Raw genomic sequence first — 6,950 nt, forward strand, 5'->3', positions numbered from 1 at the left:
ATGGACTCAAGTGTGGCAGCGGTAGTGAGGTTGGCCCAGGATCGGACATTGTTTCTTTCTGCTGTGCATGGGTTCGCTATGAGTCAGTTCCAACTCGATGGCACCTGACAACAACAACAACAACATCTTATTGTAGATACCCTTCTGTAATTGTTTTTGTTGTTGTTGTTCAACATTATGCTTATGAACTTTTTCCACTGATAGGTTAGCTCTAGTTCATTCATTATCACTGTAGTGTAGTATTGTATTCCATTGTATGAACATATCAATATATATTTATCCATATTGGAGGATCATCATTGGGCTGTGAACCTCAAGGTTGGCAGTTCAAAACCATTAACTGCTTCTCAGAAACGCTATGCAGCGTTGCTATGATTCAGAACTTGGCACTTAACAATAACATCTTTATAGGCATTTAGAATGTTTCCTATTTTGCTATTATAATTTTGTAATGAATATTTTCATGCAGATCTTGAACAAAACACACAAAACTTTCTCTACAGTATATGTGTCTGATTAAATCTGTGGGTAACAGGATATGTACATATTTAATTTTACTTGATACTATCAACTTCTCTCCAAAGTTGTTGTTATTAAGTGCTATGGAGTCGGTTCCGACCCATAGTGACCCTGTAATTGGTTTCCAAGGCTGTAAATCTTTATGGGAGCAGAAAGCCTCATCTTTCTCCTGTGAAACAGCTGGTAGTTTCGAATTGCTGACCTTGAGGTTCGCAGGCCGAACTATGCTGAATTCAATCCTACCATGGAGTATCAGACTTCCAGTGACTATTGATTTTTAATGTTGTCAGCTACATAATCCTTGCCAAATTAATAGGTGTTATATGCTTTTCATTCTGGATTTAATTTGCATTTGTCAAATTATTAGTGAGATTGATCATTTTATTATATGCTTATGGAAATTCAGGTTTACTCTTCTGTTATTTGCCTCTTCCTCTGCACATTTACCTTTTCTATTGACTTCCTCATATTTTCCTCTTTGATTTGTGTAAGTTTATCATTAGCTGTCAGTACTAATCTTTTATCAATTATAGGTTTTATGGCTATCTTCTTGAAGATGGGGCTTTTCAGTTTTTGAAGACGCCTTTGCGTAAAAGTTTTGAATTATAAAAATTGAATCTATCTATGTTCTCATTATAGTTTGTGCCTTTTTATGTCTTGTTTAAGAAATCCTTCCCAATCCTCAAGTTAAAGAGACACTTTTCTATACCTTCTTTTAAAAGTTTTTGATTTTTAAAATATCTTTAAGATACTTGGAATTGATTTTTATTTATGATAGTCTATCATTTCCCACCCCACCCCCAGAATCTATAACGTCATCTCTGTCATTATCATTTTTCATTACTATATGGATCTTTCCTGTATCATATTATTATGTCATTATTTTGTTTGTCTAGAGTCCCGGTGTGGCACTATAGGATAAGCACTTGACTACAAGGTCAGTTTGGTTTGCAAGGTTGGGAGTTCAAACTCACCAGTCACTCCTTGGAAACCCTATACAGAGTCACTGTGAGTTGGAACTGACTTGGAGGCACTTAGCAACAACAATTCCTATACTAATAACATACTGTATTTGTTGCTAGACTTTTTATCAGTGTTGTTTCTTGCTGTGTGGTAGATTAATTGTCTGGATAGACACAATTAATAGCTTGATTGTACCTGTCCTTAGCAGCTCATCCCATCAAGAAAGTTGAGTTTATTTCATCATCCTTTGAATTGGGATTGGCTTTGATATTTGCTTTGGCCAATAGAATGTGGTGGAATTGACAGTTTGTAGGCAGGCTCTAAGCCTAGGTTTCAAGAGCTCATACATCTTCCAATGCTCCATTTGGAACCATGCCTCCACTATTAGAATAAGCCCAGGCAGTTCTGCCAAAGAGCCCCTACGTGATGCAAATGGTTAACGTACTTGGTTGCCAACCAAAAGATTCAAGCTTAGAGTTTACTCAGAGACACCTTAAAAGGTGATCTTTTTTCAAAAACCAACCATTAAAAACCCTATGGAACACAGTTCTGCTCTGACACATGAATCAGAACAAATGCAACAACTACTAGTTTTTTAATCTACTGAAGGAGAACTGATTACATGGAGTGGAGCTGGTTCAATACAAATTTGGATCACCCTAGAGCAGCCCTAGCTGCTTGTATGAGTGACCCTAGCCAAGATAGCCACACTTGGCCTGTATGACTAGAACTACACAGCCAACCCATAGACTCATAACTAAAATAAGTGCTTGTTGTGTTATACCTCGAGTTTTGTGGTTGTTTGTTCAAAAGCACAATTGTGGTAAAAGTTAGCTGTTGTATAGAGCAAGTTTCATACCTTTTTCTACTATTCAAAACAATCTTAGTTGATCTTGTCCTTATGTGCTTCCTCATGCAGATTTTAAAATTTGTTTGTCAAATCCCATGACTTAGTTCAACCCTTACATTTAAAATTCAAGTTCATCCCCTAGGATAACATCCCTTGCAGTACAGAACCCCTCCCATGATTTCACCTGAGATTATCTCCAAAGTTAAAGATAAGCTGTTGCTATGTTTTGTTGCTTCTGTTCTAATAAGTTGTTAATGTATTTGTATTTGCTTTATGATATTATAATTTGATTTATGATGTTATCATAAGGTGAGAGTTCAGTTGTCAGGGCAACCAAAAGTAATACATGAGTTTTTTGCTTTAAAACAAACTTTCTTTGAACACACACAACATTCTTGACTACCTTCATTTCTGAGATGAAAATAATTGACAATATTCTATAATTCTACAATCATAATTAAGTTTTCATGTGTGTTTCCAAATCTATATTCAACAGCATGTATGTTCTCAAAATTTATTAGTTGTTAAGTTCATTTCTACTGTTTATCCATATTAGCTAACTTCTCTCCTCAGTATGATATTACACAATATTCATACTGAGGAGAGAAGTTTATTTAATGATCACCTATTGTGTACTTGGTAATGAGGATACAAAGTGAATTGCTCAGACATGACCTTCACCTTTATAGAATTTCCCAATTTGAGAAGGCAGGGATAATATAGACAAGCACATAGATGCTTTCCGTCATGTTAAGTTACCATGACAAGTACAGGCCAAGAAATGAGGACCTGATCTAATGTGGATTAGTGAGGATTTCTCTCAGAAGTAAAACTTAGGCTCAGGCTGGGAAATAAGTTAGCATTAGCCAGAGTTTGGATGCAAATTAGAGATTTGAGTTCACCTGGAGATGTGTCAGAAGAAAGGTCTAACGATCTACTTCTGAAAAAAAAAAAAACCAGTCACTGAAAGCTCAGCTCTACTCTGAACCATGTGGAGCTGGAATCATGAGTTGAAATCCATTAGGCGGCAACGAGTTTTTTAATCAATTGGGGCAGGGCACATCAGGCAATGGGAAAATGTGGAATACTATCTTGAAATCTGAAGAAGGATGAGTTTGAAAGAGGTCAACGTGGCTGAAGAGGAGCGTATGAGAGTAAGAGTAGCTTAAGATGCATCTAGAGAATCAAGCAGGGACAAAATCACAGTGGGCTTGAGTTGTTAAGTTCTGAAATGGTAACATCATCCAGGGAAAACTCCTTTCATCCCACACACATGGAATACAGCAAGTGGTTTAGAGAGATGCACAGTGTGTACATGTGTTCTCAGGGGTGAATCCCAAACCATGTCCGGTCTCAGCCCATGCCACACCGCTGCTGAGATGGAGGAGGAACACTTCTTCCTCATTGTACATTTCTCTGTGTTGTGTTCATCTCAATGGTTTTAGAAGTCAAGCCTGGAGGTGTGGGTCTGCAGCATGACTCACTCTGATCATCCTCCCAATGACTTCAGTTACTGGGCTGCCAATGGGCCCTGAGCTTGTTTAGTAGATCCCTGGTGTAGGTGCCTGCAACGTGGATAGGTGTAGATATATTTTACATGTTGTTGTTGATGTCGTGTGCGCTCAAATTTGTTCTGACTCATAGCAAGCCTGTATAGGGTTTTCAAGGAGCAGCTAGTGGGTTTGAACTGCCAACCTTATGAGTCACAGTCCAATGCCGATCCCACAGTGCCACACCAGGAGTTAACCTAGAAATAACTTAATCTAAGATTAAGCTTGGGGACCTTTTTTTTTTTTTTTTTTCCTGTTTGCTTCTTGTCACTTCTCAGTATCTTCATGATCTTATTTTTTTCTATCAGTCCCCCACATCTTTAAACTCTAGGTCCCCTAACAACAATTGTACTCTGAGAAAATAAGATATGTTGGAGAAGGCATGTGAATATTGGGTATAGGGGTGTGGTGTAATCAGGGGCTTTTAGAGTTAAGGTCCCTGATTCCTGACTCCCATGATATGCGGACTTCAGTGACATTCAGAGGCTATGTTTAGTGGCTACTCTGTTTTAGCTCCTCCAGCATTCTCCTGCCTCTCTGGGTGACACAGAACCCCGACTTACCAGTTCAGGGAATTGCTCCCTTCCACACTGTCTTTCACTGTGGTGGGAAGGTGGACTGCTAATCCACAAGCCTCATCTCTTTTAGCCAAGGAATGTCCAACAGAACCTCTCTCAGGAAATCTCCAGGTACTGACAGAAAGAGGGAAAATGACTTGATCTGATATATTTCAGTGGCAACACACAAAGAAATTGTACCCACTAGGACATTAGTTCCTGCGATCTAGATTCCTAAAGCAGCCCTATTTCCTGTCCCACTCCATTTCCTTCCATTTTTCTTTTGCTTAAATTAGCCAGAGTTGATTTCTGTTGTTTGTAACAGACGAAGTCATGGTATGTATATATGGGTACATTCATTTTCTGAGCTGTAGAATTCTTCATGTTTTTAAAGGATTACCTAATAATAATTTTTATAAGTATGGTCATTAGATTAAATGGAGTCTCTGTTTTCATGCTGTGTTGGACCCAAATTTGTATTCTCCCTTCGCTTTATTTAATGACATCTGATAGAGTGTTCACCATTGGCTGCTTCTTCTTCATGTTAGGTGCCATTAACTCAGTTCTGGTATGAAGCAAACCCTATGTAGGCTTTCTGAAGCTATAAATCTTTATGGGAACAGAAAGCTTTATCGTTTTCCTGCTGAATAGCTGGTGGGTTTGAACTGCTGACCTTGTGGTTAGTAGTCCAGACCTTATTCCACAGTATAATCATGACTCTAGCACTGGCTTGGCACAAGTAAGTTATAAAGAAACAAAGACATAAGGGGAGTTCAGGAGAGCAAATACAAGGGGTTGTTGAAAAATAGAATGAAAAGATATAGAATTTTCTCATGAACTCTTTGAAGTCACCTTGTACACATATAATTAAAAAATAACAAGTAAAACAAACATCCAAAATTTGCAACAATGTCCCTTGCATAGAGCTGACATAAATCTCTGGGAGAAAAGAGGGTACTGGCATGGAATAGGATTAAAATTTTGGTGTGCCTTGGAATGGTCTCTGGTTTTAGTGAATTTGACCCAAAAATGGTTCCACATGCTTGGAACAAATTTTTTTCCCCACTTTATTTTTTTATTTTTGAAAACCTTTCCTTTTTGATTGGTAGCAAGGAAATATTCAATTTTTACTTAACAGTGAACTTGGCTCCTAATAAATTTCAAGAGCTGCAGAAAAATTGAAAAATGCCTGTGATTTTCTTCATGCTGGATAGTCCCAGGTCTCCTTGCTCATCTTTGAGCCTCTTCTTGGACTGTAGAGGGATGCTGGCCTTAACTTATCCCACCTGACTCCTAAAGTGGCCCACAAGTCTGTCATTATTAGAAAGAGCCCTGGAATTATAGAGAAAGGTGCTGTGAGGACAAGAATGGGTCAGGGTATGTAGGTAGAAACCAGAACCACATCCAGATCTCCAGAGATGAGAAATCTCCACTTGAAAGTATGAGCAGACCAGCCTGGAGCAGCTAGAAGAATAAAAGGTACCTCTTGAAAGAAAGACCTGCAGGAAAAATGGAGGCAGATGGACTGTTACTACAAGAACAAACAAATCACTTTCCTAGGAAACATCAAGGCAAGTGGCCAGGTCCTCTCAACACAAACCCCCTTCCAAGACTAAGACTCAACGGAAATGCACGCTCTGGTTGGTGACATCACTGATGGGGGAAATGGGGTAAAAGCAGCAATGAAGCGGCAAGCTAAGCCCTACAATGTTTAGTGGCCTTCTGTGGACCCAGTTGGGGACTGTGAGGAAACCTGGGGACTCTTGGGCCCAGAGTCAGTGGCGTGGCCACGGAGGACTCAAGAGGAGAGTGGAGCTACTGGTTGATGGGAAGAGAGGGCATGTGCACAGGAGCGCCCACACTTGCAGATGATACACACGTGACCTGGACTGGATGACTGGATGATCAGAGCTCAGCCAGAAGTAAGAAGAGGGGGGAAAAAAAAAAGAGAGTGAACTGATACAATCTGATGAACTTGACCTATACCTATGGAGCAGCAACTCAAAAGAAGGAACAAATCCTTACAGCAAGAAACATCCCACCCCCTCCACACACAGAGTGGATGGAGATGGGCAACTTGGACATTGGATGCTCAAATGGGGAGGGGGGTACTACAAAGTCAAGAAGTGACTGGCTTACAAGCTTTCAAGAGGGAACCTAATGCTAGGGGGCATGGAGGAAGGCAGAATCTCCAGTAGGTACTATTCAATCTGTCTGGGCAGAGCTGATGAAAAGAAATACAGATGGGTAACTCATGCTACTGTAGTGAATAATGCTTATCAGGATGGATTGTGAGGGTTGGAAATGCAAAGGTAGACGTTTTGTAACAAGGAAGGGAGTGATTAATTCTACAGGCTAGGAGCGTTGCTATCTGGGACCATCAACGGAGAAGAGCTGAGAGCGGGACCCTACCCAGAGAAACAGAGATGCCTGAGATGTGGAGACAGAGACAATGACGTGGAGTAATGAAGCGGCTGGGGACTTTGGATCCAGAGAGGGAAAGGGACTGTG

This window comes from Chrysochloris asiatica, unplaced genomic scaffold (assembly GCF_000296735.1).
Source record: "Chrysochloris asiatica unplaced genomic scaffold, ChrAsi1.0 scaffold00033, whole genome shotgun sequence".
Classification (NCBI taxonomy): domain Eukaryota; kingdom Metazoa; phylum Chordata; class Mammalia; order Afrosoricida; family Chrysochloridae; genus Chrysochloris; species Chrysochloris asiatica.